A 14707-nucleotide genomic window follows, 5' to 3' on the forward strand; every position below is an offset into this window, starting at 1 on the left:
TATAGGCAATGTTTATATAGTTCTACATAATATATAAACAATGGTATATGTCTATACTTCTCTAATCTACAATGTCTATGTCGTTTTCCACAACATCGTTAGCAGGGAGTCGTTAGTTAAAAACTAACCCTACCTTTTGTCCCATTGCGCTTTTATAATAGCAAAAACTTTTGTGTACGTAGAATAAAATAGATATCGAAATATCAAATTAACTTTATTTTATGTAACTTTTTATGAATATATTAATAAATTTTTCTTATAAATACTTAAAATATATAAGAGCGTTCTTTTACCCTCCTTACCTCTTCACTCCCGCGCTAACCTAAGGGCCACCTTAGCAAAGCGCATCCCAGGCTGCATAGCCGCACTACCCTACCCAACCATACCACACATAAACATGACACCACCCCCAGGGTTAACACAGACGAGCCGGCGAAGCAAGAAGAGCGCCAGAAGAAAGGGCCCTAGCTGGTGGGGTCCAGCCAGGACAAAAGCAGGTCCCACAAAGCGCCTACACCGGCCGCATTTGCGGTCGGGGTAGACGACGGATGGAGCCCACCTACGAAGGCTATCCAGGCCTACACGAGATGAGGCAGGATAAAGAGGGATAATCCCCCTCGATCCCAAGTCATTGAGGCCAATTTCTAGCCATGGAATAATAGCGCGTGGCGCACGGTTCTTTTAGATACATGGAACCGTTCCAGCTTCGATTTCGTATCAAGCCTTTTCTTTTTTTTTAGGTATTTTAGGTCAAAGTATCTCATATGTATCTACAATCTACATATAAAAGTAAAGGTAATAAATTCGATTGATTTACTCGACATATAGGCAACACATAATACATGCTCTTTAAGATGTGCATTTCGTAAAACAGAACAATAAAAATAAATTGGAATGCACAAAGAAACAGAAAAAAATAATTTTTATAAATTTTGGAAGCTTAATCACGACACCAAATCAAAAAAGTAACAGTACAATATTCTTGTATGGAGACAGAATGGAATAAAACAGATTACCGACAGATATGGAGACAGGTTATTAATAAAAAATTCTACCTCCTTTCTTATGAATTTATAAAAAATGACAAGGACCAAAGTTTTAGAAAATATTCTTTAAATATCAGAGCAGTGTTGGTGGTTTTGCAGTTCTAGCTCAAACTTGTGTTATTTATTATTTAATAGAACATTTTATATATTTTTAGTTATTTTTTGCTTCTGTAATGGCACTGGTTATACACCAAATAAGCAGCCAACTTCGTGCCATTTCTGGTCATTATTGAAATATAAATAAACAAATAAAAAATCTACTTTTACGCAATCATAGAAACGGTCCTCTGTAAGTTTCATTTTGAAATAATATTCACCACATAAATCTATCTCCTTATCCGATTAGTTGTGTATACAAAGGAGTGATTACTTTCAGCTGCAGACCATAGTTTACTTTGATCTGAGGCTGAATTTTTTGTAGCTCTTTCCTCCTGTGTAATCGAGGTAGTGTGGATACAATTTAGTCCATAATTTCTTAATGATTTTTTTTAAATGGAATCTCCATTTATGATGGCCTGATTTACTAGCTTCTCTACATATCTACGCAAGTTATTGTGTATGATGCGACTGAATGCTGTGGACAATGAAAAGCTTCCAAACTAAAGCACTTATGGTCGTCGATGAAGTAGCCCTTCGTTGCTTCCGTATTTTGGACCCTTTTGCGTATTTCTGTACTTAAAAATTGGTTAGGATTAACGATCTAAAAACGACCTTTTAAAATTATAGAAAAATTACAATTTTTTGTAATAAATTATTTAAAAAGCTTATTTATTTATTTGACAAATGATTTTTATATATTGTAGTATACAAATAGAATGTTCACATAATAGGTAATCTTGAGAAACCCTGTAATGTACAAAAAGTATGTTTATATAATGTAACGTTAAGATATGTTTCGAGAATAATTATTAAGTTAGTTGGTAATATACTGTTGTACAAGACACACCAATAAAGTGACTGTTTATTATTTCGAGTTTAATTTCACAAAGTGAAGGATATTACATATATCATTGAATTTTTTTAGTTCCTCTATTGTGGATTCAAATGCACATAACATTTCAGGTTATAATCCAGTTGTTAACACTTTAACTGCTCAATTTGTTCAGATTAAGTTTAATGTTATTGTAGTATTAATTTACAGTAAATAGAGGGTACACCCGTTAGACAGTTTAAATCGGAAATTTTTTATTGTCCACGACTGTACGTACCAAATGTCTTGGTAAGGAGTAGATAAGAGACGTATATCCCCTACACAACCGGTCGCAGCTACAAATAGATACCAAGAAATAGCCTAATATATAACAAATATTTATTGCCTTTTCTCTTTTTGTTAGGTGTAGGTACAGATTCGATATAGTTACATATACCTGTATATACCACTGAATGCGGTAAATACCTCGTTTCAAACAAGCGCTTACTAAAAAAGAACTGGACGCAATTATCGATATGTCTCTTCCTATCAGACTAGTTTCTAGTGTATAATTTACCATATAGATATGCGATTTCTGCTGCATTACCATGGACTTGCATAAATTTATCAGTTTCTGCACAAAATTATCTTGCACTCTTGCTGAATAAATTTGTTGGTGTTGAATCTCATTTCCTGTCTACGAACTTTTATACGCTTGGATAAGCAAATTATTTTTTGGCGTGAAGCAAATGAAGCAAATCGTGTTAATGTTAAATTCTATGTTGAGGTCGGTTGTTGTTAATGACACGATAAATCGTGTGTTTAAGAGGTGTGTGTTGGTTTCGCTTCAAAGACTTTTGCTGGGACGAAATTTGAAAAACTAGTATTTTTATCGACTAAAATCAATCTTTCTATCTACTGCAGTCAACTATAATCATGGCTTAAAATAGGAAGATATTAACAATGAATTAACTGTTTTTTTAACAATTATCGCAGTTTTAAAATACATATTATTATTTAGTTCCAAGAAAAATAAAGTTGTATCTTCAGACAAGTACTCCAACTATACAGCTTCATTGACTTATATCCTGAGATTGATATTGACCAATCAAAATTGCTAAAACGTCATAAGGTACAATCTTTTAAATATATTTACCATACATTTACAAATAATATTCTATAAGTTAATTAATAATGTAGTGGATTGTCCTGCTTTGTTGGATTTGATAAATTTTCATTTACCAAAGGCCAGCATACGTAATGACTTTGACATAGATTTTTTGTTCAACAGTCTCTAATGTAAAATCAATTTGTAAAAAAAACTATAAATTTTAATTCTAATGTATTATAAAGTACATGTATTGTTTGTTATTTGTATTTATATAAATATATTACTTTTGTTTGTTTCCCAATTCATAAATATGTAAATGAAATAAAATAAAAATAAAATAAAAAGTAAATCAATCCGGACTAAATGATAACACGTTTGTTTTGGTTCTGATCGTGAATGGTCCTAGAAATGTTACACGATTGTACTTTCTACAAGATAACATTTATTTGTTTTCATAACCGAAAAGTTCTATCTATCTATTTTGAACCTTTCACTTCAGGATCAGAATCCAAGATGGGTTTAAAAAGTCTCATTGTATCTAATTTTTGTTAGAACAGGGTGGAAAAGCTGCAAAGTCTACCTTACTTTTCAATTTAATACTCTCCATTCAGGTTCAACATAAAATTGAGTTGTAAAAATTGCTTTGATTTCTCTTGAAAATACAAAATTTGAAATTTTAACAAAGTAAGAAGGTACCTACAAATGTGAATAATATTTAATCTCACGTTTATTTTAAAAATTTACATTGCAAAATATTTTAGATTGAGTAAATAAAAGTTGTTGCGGTTGTTGTTCTTCGAGAACTTAAAAAATTCATTAAAAAAAATAAATGTATGTATGTAAAAATATCCTATATGTTTGCATCAGTGTTTTTTTGCGGACTTTTTAATTCATAATAGTTAGTTGTTAATCAACTTTCTGTTAATTAATCTTAAGTTGTAAATTAGTCTTGTCTTTATGTACTTTTTTTTTACTATTCCTATTCAATTGTTGTATTGACCAGAGGAAATATACGTTATTATTAGTATTATGGATATTTCAACCTGCATCGTTACTTTTGTCATGTAACTACTATTAAATTAAAATAAAAAACAAGTCTAAAAAATACGAAAAATACAGTGTTCGATTTGAAACAAGAAACGTAACCTACATATACAAGCAGGGCATACAGTGTTCAATTGTTATTTCTAATTCTCAAAGCCATCCACAATTTTTATAGAAGTCAGAAAATAACAAGGTTTCGAATTTTTTAATGTTGATCTTTATTGTATGGGAATAAATATGTTTTGTTATGATGACGCTTTACGGATTTAGTATTTTATACCGAAATATCTTTTTTTAAATCTCTGCCAGTTAAAAGCGACCACCCCTCGTAGAACTTACGCAATGCGCCGTAGTTTATGAACTATTCAATATCAAATACTGGAGCAAGTACCGCGTAATACGAACATGTAAAATGAAAACATATTACGCAACAAGTGTACCTATGTACGTATCCACAGAATTTCTAATCTAGAATAATGAAGCAATTTACATGAATTTGTAAATTTTTATTGTCAGCATCAGCATAAAAAGGTAAATGACCAATTAACAAGTCCAATTAAAATATAGCAGCCCCGCAATTCGAATTAATTTCCATACCGATCGGGTGTTCCGTTACATGTTTCATTACTCAGTAAGTACGTCGCTAGTTATTGCCAGCCTCTATTTCTTACTAAAAATTTCAATTCTCCTGATTACATTGAAGAAGCAAATTTAAAACAATTTTACCTATATTCAACTTATAAAATGTAGGTATCTGAAAATACACCGTTTCAGTTGATGCTTCCAAAATACATAAAATATTGAAAAAAAGAACGCGATGTTTTCCTCAGAATAATGATCCTGATGGTGTCTTCTAATGAGAAATATACATAATAAAATTTAAAAAAAATGACAGACAAAAACGTTTTAAAAATTCTACATTTCATAAATAGGAGGTTGTAGGATATTGTTGACAATATTTCTTATGCACTTAACCTTACTTCCACAAATAAAATAATTTTATCTGGGAAAGTACTCGGGTTGCCGGTTATGACAGTATTTTTTTGCCGCTACCAACCAAATTTGTTTAACAATAGGCCGTCAACTTTGACAGTCTGTAACTTCATTGTTTTCCAACGAATCTTGACGATTTTTTTTTAACTTACAGCTCTTTTCATAAGCTTTCCGAATATGTAATAATATATAACTATATCACGCGCGTGCGTCTTATAATTTCATTTTGCAACTAAGCCTAGAAAATAAAAAAACGTTCCAGGTTGCAAATTTGAAATTTAAAAAAAATGATAGATTTCAATGTATTATTATGAAATCTACCATGAAAAAAATCAGTGCGATTGTGGAAAATGCTCGGGATCGTCCAGACTAATAACTAGATAATTTGTTTATAAGACTATAACTTGTAAACTATTCAACTTACCGATTTCAGATTTCGTGTGGGTTATTAGATAGTGATAAGGAAAGAGAGGATGTGATGCCAAAACGTTCTGGTATAAATGTTTAATTCAAAAGTCGTAAATAAACTTCTTCTGTTTATAACTTTTGATCTAATCAATATTTTTTGACGCTCGAGGGCTAGGTTTGTAGGTCTAAGACGAAAAAAAATTACTTTACTGTTTTCTCGTGGAAATGAACGGAAAAAAGTTATAAGCGAAAAACGTGAATTTACATAAAAATTATACAATTTACCACCCTGTAAACAATCATTCCCCCATTTTTATGACTGTGGAAACTAATATGTTATTGTACATAATATTTACCATCCAACTCTATATTTCCTGGCCTATAAAGCCAATATTCAACAACAAGAAAACATTGTTAAAAAAGAGTGTAAGAGCCTCTGACTCTTAAATTTCCGAATGGTATCGTTATAGGACATAAGTAAAGTTTAAGCTTAGTGAAACTGTTGTTTTGTTATTCTTTTCAAAGTTATATGAACAAAAGTATCTGAAATTTCTAAATATTGACTACTTATAACGAAAGAACCTCAGTTTATCCTCAAAATATAATAGTCAACTTCTCGTACCTACCTACTTCGTCATTTGTTGCACAATGAATTATGATGCAGACTTACGGAAATTATTTTTTTCTGTCTAAACTATTCATTTGATCAAAATTTTGCTAGAGTAGAAAAAATTGGGAGTTATTGTACAGGGGAATAAAAAAAATATGTACTTATGTTTATACAGTGTTTGATTTTTTTTTGTATTTGCAGGGATCGAAAATGATTCTAAATAGCGTTAAAACACGTCAATTAAAGACATAACTCTGTAACCCAAAAATGGTCAAAATCGATAGAGTCGTTTTCGAGATATTCAGAATAAACACAAACTTTTATCGGATTTCGGCGTTCTCTAGCGGCTAAACGGAACAATTTTGGAAATAGGTAAATTGGGTTCAATCTACTTATATTGAGTCAATGAGTCTATTATCTTCCGTTGTACACGTAATTTCCAGACACCCTTTAGACATAAGAAATCTTTTAGAGGCTGTTAATTCATAATTAATTACTAAAGCTTGGTGGGGCAAGCGGATGTTTGCTGCTGCTCTAATTCGTTACGTCATTTAGTGTTATCAAGAATCGAGAAGGGACAAGACGGCCTTACAGCATGACTATAGTATATAACAATAGTTTAGTCACTTTGTTTTGATACTTCCCGCATGCGCATGAACCTTTCCTTAGGTTTCGTCTAGTCAGTATAGTCGGTATAGTGCCGGGAAGAAGGTTGTGTTATCAGTCTCACTAAATGCGTTCTTGATCACGTGACAACATTTAAATTCGTATTCAACTATCTAGGTTTCCTTTCAGAAATCCCCACCTAAGCGCTTGTTTTTGTGCTTCCTTCTACCAACTGTCAATATTACGTTTTCATTATTGTATAACACTCATGTTACAGGTGACGTCGAAGTTGATACGATAAGTATGGTTTTGCACAGTACATAATTTAAACATCTATAATTAATTAGTAATATTAAAGAAATTAATTAATATAACTGAACTTTACTGATAATTATTTCTGTAAATAAATTATACATTTTTTATTATAATCATTTGTCCATAATTAGTTCATGATAATATATGAATTAAATGTAATTAACGAATTATAATTGCAGCTATACAAGCAGAGGGATTAAAATCGACATAGACGAACTACAAAAAAAATTCACTTAAAACAGTGTTTTGTTGAAAAACGGCCCGCTTCAGCGAAGTTTTAAAAATGCATTCGAATAGCAAACCAGCTTCGACGAATCTTCCACCGCGAATATAGGGTACAGTTGGTATACTTTCTACATTAGACAGCTTTTATATCTATGGTGATTGAATCTCATCTGCCAAAATGACTTTTTTTTTTGTTACAGCAGTCCTTGCAACGAGCCGCTACTGGGTAAAATTATCCTTTATCGCATATTTCGGTCCTTACACGAAGCGTGCACCTTTCTCCCAAGTGCATGGACATTGCGATCAGTTGGTCAGCTTTAGCTTTGTAGATAAGGAAAGGTATAAATCCCATAGACGTTTAATTGAACATTTGTATATCTCGAGCCGATCTAGTTTTGAGCGCAAGTATAAAAGATAACTTACTATGATATATTTATCAGTTTCAAAAGAAGTAGTCGCAATGACTATGCGTGGCTTAGTATTGGTGAGTGGATGTTTTTTATTCTTAGTTCGTGATCGTGTTTTTTATAATATGGATATAAAAGACCGACGCGCGACGTAAGCAAAAAAAACTTGGGTCCTAAATTACTTTGGAACAGGAACTTTGGGAAGGAAGTCAAAAATTGTTATTTAAGTTTTTCAATTTTGAGGATAATGCAATGTAAATAATGAATTCATTTGTGTCATAAAAATATTTAAAAAAATCTATATTAAAAAACTTTAGTAGAGTTTATAAATGAGGTCTTTATAGATACATGATTAGGGAACCTTACTCCTTTCATTTAGGCGTTAATATGGCTTATAACAATTAAGAGTATATTTCGAACGAAAGATGACTATGTGTACTTGAGAGACTTTTATACCAATTCATTGAGTACATATTTAGTTAAATTTTATCTTTCTTTAGAAATATTTGATAAAATGTGATTTTTTTTTTAAATATCAACATCCTATATTTTTTTTGTTTAAAATGATCCAAGGAATGCAGTCCTGAAATTATGAAATGAAAATAAAAAAATACTCTGTGTACAAATGACATCACGTCCTTTTATGAAGAGATGATCTTTTTGGGACCCTTAGGCTACATTTCTATCGACAGGTTAAAAAATTCCTTTTAAGAGCTACCGGCGAATTATTAGACCAGATTAATCAATTGATGACCTCACCAAATTTTAAGAACGTTAAAAAACAATTACACAACATGTTTTTGTATTTAGTAATGCCCAGAGCAATCTATTCTTCATTTTTTTTTCAATGGAATAGGTAGTTTTTGTTTATATAAACACTTAGCAAGAGATAAGTATCAAAATGTTGTTTGTTGTTATAAAACAAGACAAGAGGTAGGTTCCTAGAAAGAATCAAATCAATCAAACACGAATACCTACGTATAAAACATATTAATACAGTTCTATTTTTTGTAAACTTTTACTTTTTCCTAAGTATTCTACTGATTTTAATTTTGTATATACATATAGACCATTGTTGTTATTATTATCGCTAGTTGGTGGAAATTGAATATTTTTATAAAAAAACATAGGACCCATACGGTTTTTAGTATAGGATTTCTAAGCCTTGAAAGGAATGTTCATGATGAAAAAATTTCGAACGAATTTTACAAAATAAAAGATAAAAAATAGGAGTTGTAGAAGTTGCCCTACTTGGTATCTCCAAAAGAGGTATATGTATTTGCAAAATATTTTTTTTTCAGAATTAACTGATAAATTTTTATTTTTCTCAAAATTTTCGTTTTTCATGACGTTATAGTTATGAAATTTTAAAAATAGAATGTCAGTACCAAATTAAAATTTAAATACGTATAACTACGAAGAAAATATAATTTTGGGAAAAATAAAATGTTTTGCATACATACGAACAACCCATTTCGAGATGCTAGCGAGGGCAATCCCTATTTTTGATTTCATATTTCGTATATAAGGTATGAACTACAAAGTTGGTTAAATGAAGAAAAAGTTATTACGATTCCTGAGTGATGTCTTTAGTTTTCTTGTAAGTTTTATAGACTACTACAGAAATTAATTTTTTTGAAGACGACTTTTTTTTTGAATAAAATTGACATTAAATTGTAATAAATAGGAATTGATATCACTTAAAACACATACTATTTTATATGCAAGGTGTTTTAGTTAACACTGTAACAAATTTATAATTCGTTTAGTTTTTGTCCAATATATTGTTCTTTTCTTTTAAAATATAGTGCTAATTAGGTTTTACTTGTGAGGACATATTCACTCCTTCAAATACATGACTACATGAGAAAAAAATAATGGTAAATGTTGTCATAATGGAACATCCTGTATATGGGATAGAGTTGCAGATTGGAATATCCATAGTGGCGAAAAGAATTAAAAAGTCTTATACCTATAGAAAAAAAAACACTGTGAAGCAAATTTATAACATATTTATATTATTGAAATCACAGAAACAGGTAGAAATATAAAAAATAAAACAGACCGAAATATAAAAAATACATTCATTTAAAAGTTGCATAGGTGTTGTTCAATTGTTTTTTCTTAAAAGGAACTTTTAATGCCCTTCAAGGACAAATTCTGTAAGTTTAAAAATGTTCAATTACAGTTGAATAAAAACATAATTTTGCAATGTTGACTATGGCCAATGTTATAATAAAAATACTAATAGTACCGATGGATGCAAATATGTATATGCACTAATAACTGAAAATTTAAAGTGTCTAGTATTTGTGTTACAAAATAATTGAAGAAAGAAGAAAATATAAGAAAACTACTACCACTACTACTACTACTACTACTACTACTACTACTATTACTACTACTACTACTACTACTACTACTACTACGTTTTTATAATTAAACAACATTGTAGGTACTCTTACCTCTTACCGTATTGTACTCTTTCCACTCAGCATCTTCGACATCTTAAGAGAATCAGACAGTATATTGTTGAAATTATTTAAATAACAGTTTTTCTAGAATGCTGAATTTTCAAACACTATTTTATGAACCATACTTAAGCTTTTTATTTAAATTTGTAATTTATTATATTATACTCATGTCGTGATCTAGATGTACCATGAAGTTGTGGAATTTTATTTGTATACATAAGTTTATTGCTTGATAATAGTTACTTTCCACTGTCGTAATCTAACGCATTAATCTTGGTTCGATGGAACTGAATTGATATGGTTTATCTGAGAAACATATAACTGTTATAATTAGCCACTTCCTGAGAAATGTTATATAATTATCGCCATTTTACTTGAGTGAAGGGATATGAGATGGTATAGATTTTGTGGTGATTGAAAGTTACTTCGAACATCTCTGAATGGCTTAGAAAAACTTTCAATGTGCGAATGCATCAAGATTTTGTTCATTATATCTCTAGAACCATATCGTAGATGTGTTTTTGTTAAACTATCTGTTTCATATTCAGCAAAGAATGTTATTGGCCGAATAATATAAAACAAAAATTGTTTAATAATAAGATAATTCGCGGTGAGTTGTGTCCCTTTGACAATTGCAAGTGTTACACTCAAGAGCAGGAGTTGTGACTAAATCATGTTGCAAACTTGAAGATTTATTGAGCTAATAGTAGACTATAAAACTTAATTCTAAACAGTAACTAAATTCTTTACTTTTCAGTATCAATGAAATTTTTTAACGAATTTACTCAGTTTAATGTCTCAAATTGTTCATAAATGAGTTCTCTTTAAGATTTAGCGGGTTGTTTAAAATTAAAAATAAAATTTCATATTCAATTTTAATTAGAGCTGTTGTTTTGAAATCAATTCCGAAATTTCTCAAATCTGTGTTATACACGATTATGTTAAAGGACCCCGCACAAATCTTATGGAAATTGGGTCCCGGTCAAATTCGCTGAATTTTTGATATGTGATAGAGTTCATCATACTGGTCAATTGTCTCAATGGCCACAAAGCTCAAAAAATGGATAGTTTGGCCGGTACAGAGCTTTAAAGCTCCGAATATCCTCCACGGATTTATGTATATGCGCAGTGTGTATAGACTTTTGAAATAGTCTATTTCATTTTTTTTATTATCTAGGTTTATATTTTTGAGGTTGCTGAATTCAGATCTGTTGTTAGATTTTCAAAATTGACAGTTGGCAGCTGTCAAATAGCTGTCAATGTGCTATAATAAAGCCAAAAACTTGTTTTTTTATGTTTTATCTTTCTTTTTTTTTAGTTCGATAAGTTCAAAGACGATATCAAATCAATAACAATGACTATCGGCAGCTGTCATTTAGCTGTCAACAATTCTTCAAAGTCCGGTAATAAAGTCAAAAAATTATTTTTTGTTTATAACTTCAAGTTTTTTAGATAAGTGAATATAAATATGATATAAAATTATGTAGTCATCAGCTTACAGCTGTCAACAAGCTGTCAACTAACTGTCAAAATGCAATAATAAAGTCAAAAAGTTACTTTTTTTAAAAAGCTTTAAGTTGCTTAGATCACTGAGTTCAAAAGTGATGTCATAAACTTATATCATGTTTGATTTCTTATCCACAAAGTTAAGCACAAAAAATAAGTTACTTGCTCTATTATTGCATTTTGACAGTTAGTTGACAGCTTGTTGACAGCTGTAAGCTGATGACTACATAATTTTATATCATATTTATATTCACTTATCTAAAAAACTTGAAGTTATAAACAAAAAATAATTTTTTGACTTTATTACCGGACTTTGAAGAATTGTTGACAGCTAAATGACAGCTGCCGATAGTCATTGTTATTGATTTGATATCGTCTTTGAACTTATCGAACTAAAAAAAAAAAAAAATAAATCATAAAAAAACAAGTTTCTGGCTTTATTATAGCAAATTGACAGCTAGTTGACAGCTGCCAACTGTCAATTTTGAAAATCTAACAACAGATCTGAATTCAGCAACCTCAAAAATATAAACCTAGATAATAAAAAAAATGAAATAGGCTATTTCAAAAGTCTATACACACTGCGCATATACATAAATCCGTGGAGGATATTCGGAGCTTTAAAGCTCTGTACCGGCCAAACTATCCATTTTTGAGCTTTGTGGCCATTGAGACAATTGACCAGTATGATGAACTCTATCACATATCAAAAATTCAGCGAATTTGACAAGGACCCAATTTCCATAAGATTTGTGCGGGGTCCTTTAAAATTATAGACTTCATTGAAAGGTAATGATTTCAAAACACTCCTCAAATCTTTAACGTTAATCGTTAAACGTTAATATTCAGGGTGTTCTGGTGACTTTGACTGAAATTAAAAGCCGCTATAATTTGAGAACCTTTCCATATAAAGGGTGTTCCACCTAAGAGGGATTCTTCTGTAACACTGCAACTGTAAAATTGATAAAAAAATGGTTTTAATAAAAGTTGCCTGGAATTATGTGGGCCATGTAAAGAAAATATTTTCAGCTTTACAGGGTGTTCCATTTCGCGTGAGCGCTACATAACTTTGTTGTTTTAAATGGAACACCCTGCATATTATTGCATTTTTGAATTCCTTTGTTAATATTAGGTAGTGTTTATTAAATGTACATGGTGTTTAAAACTTACCGTTTCGAGATAATTTGTTGTTTTTGAAAAGAATCACGATTTCAGCTCTCGAAATGAGGCTAGATAGCATCTAAACCGAAAGAGTTAGAAACCTGCAGTTTTCCCAGTTCATTTTAGCATAAATTACTCTATCTTGTCATCTGTGAGCAAAACGTGTACCTTAATCAGATTCGGAGATACTGAGACCTACATTTAATTTTACGAGTTGAAAAACTTTTTTTTTTTTCAAATGGAATGACCCATATTAATTGTCATGGGTGAATGCAAAATTGAATGCCCTTTCGACTGATATAAGGTTGTCCATAGTATCTCTAATAGTTTTGCAGAAAAATCAGATTCTTTTCTAAAGTCCGAAAAAGTAGCTATGTAACAGCGTCAAGAAGGCCTTGCAAAACCATTTTTCTGTCATATTTTATCAAGCCTGGGACTGACAGTGTCAATATTTACTGGCATGTTTAAAAAGTGGTTTGACAAGCAAAAGTAAACCACTAACAACAACTAAAACAAAACGCAAAACGACAGTTACAGAGTTACAGAAAAATCTCTCTTAGGTGGAACATCCTGTATTGGGACAACATTTTGTAAGTATATACCCTTTTGATGAAATCAAAATCAAATACTGTACTAAAATTCTAGGGTTGGCTTCAATATTTTTTTAACGATATTTCTGGTGTCGATAATATACGATACCTAACCTTCTATCTTCTGACAAACCTTGGCGAACATTAGAAAAGGTGATGGAACAGAATAAAATAATTTTTGGTGGAGCACGCTTGGTGGCTGTTATTAAGAAAAAATAAATAAACACTAGATAAAAAAGAAGAACTTATAATATTTCTAAAATAATATTATTTAACCAAATTGGACATTAGATTTACAATGTTTATTTTTATTTCTTATTCTAAGATCGTATCGTAATCAATATTGATTCACCGTGAGACTAATTAGAATATTTAAATTGCAAAGGTTTCAAATAGTCCAATTAAATAAGCCTTTAAATCGAAAATTTGATCAACTTGCTTGAATTTTTGACATGAGTTAGTTTGAGGGATGTTATAATAATAATTGACAGTAATTTTTTGTTCAACCCCCGGCCAAGGGTGAAAAAAGATAAAACAAAGGGGTTTTTCAAGATAACTCAAAAGGTGCAAGCGCTAGAAAAAAAAGGTTCGTATAAAAGTTGTAAAGCATACAGAGTTAGGGAGGCTAGAAGTTAAGGGAAGATTTCAGAAATTTAAAAAAATCATAAGCAGAAATTGTAATTTTTTTTCGATCTACTCTAAAAAATGTAACCTATATTTTTTAATTTTTAATAAGAAAGTTATAACAATTTCAAATTTGTTGTTCACCCCCTTAAACAGAGATTTTAACGAAAACCTCAAAACAGGTCAATTTAATTTTGTTAATTTGTTTACATAAATCATATTTTTAATTTTTTTGAGTAAATATGATTTTTTTATAAATAAAAAATATAGTTTTTCTGAAATAAAAAATAAGGGTAACAATCCCCAAACACGGAATCACTTGCAAAATATTTGTTTTTTTATTATAAGTAATTTCTATTTTGTTTCATTTAAAAATATTGATTAGAACCCCAGATATTTTGAAAAAACTGTTTTGGAGGGCGAACTTTGAGGGTGTATTTCACCCCGTAAATATGTTTTTCCGCCGATAAAAAAAATACGCGTCTCTTTACATTTTTTAGAGTAGAATGAAAAAAAATATATAAAATTCATTCGTTTTTCTGCTTGTTATGATTTTTTTAAACTTCTGAAATCTTCCCTTAACTTTTAGCCTCCCTAACTCTGTTAATTTTAATAGTACAAGAAAAAATCTAGATGCCATTTTTATGTAGAATTGTATGCTTTACAACTTCTATAAG

Source organism: Anoplophora glabripennis, unplaced genomic scaffold, assembly GCF_000390285.2.
Source record: "Anoplophora glabripennis isolate ALB-LARVAE unplaced genomic scaffold, Agla_2.0 scaffold98, whole genome shotgun sequence".
In the NCBI taxonomy this organism is placed as follows: Eukaryota; Metazoa; Arthropoda; class Insecta; order Coleoptera; family Cerambycidae; genus Anoplophora; species Anoplophora glabripennis.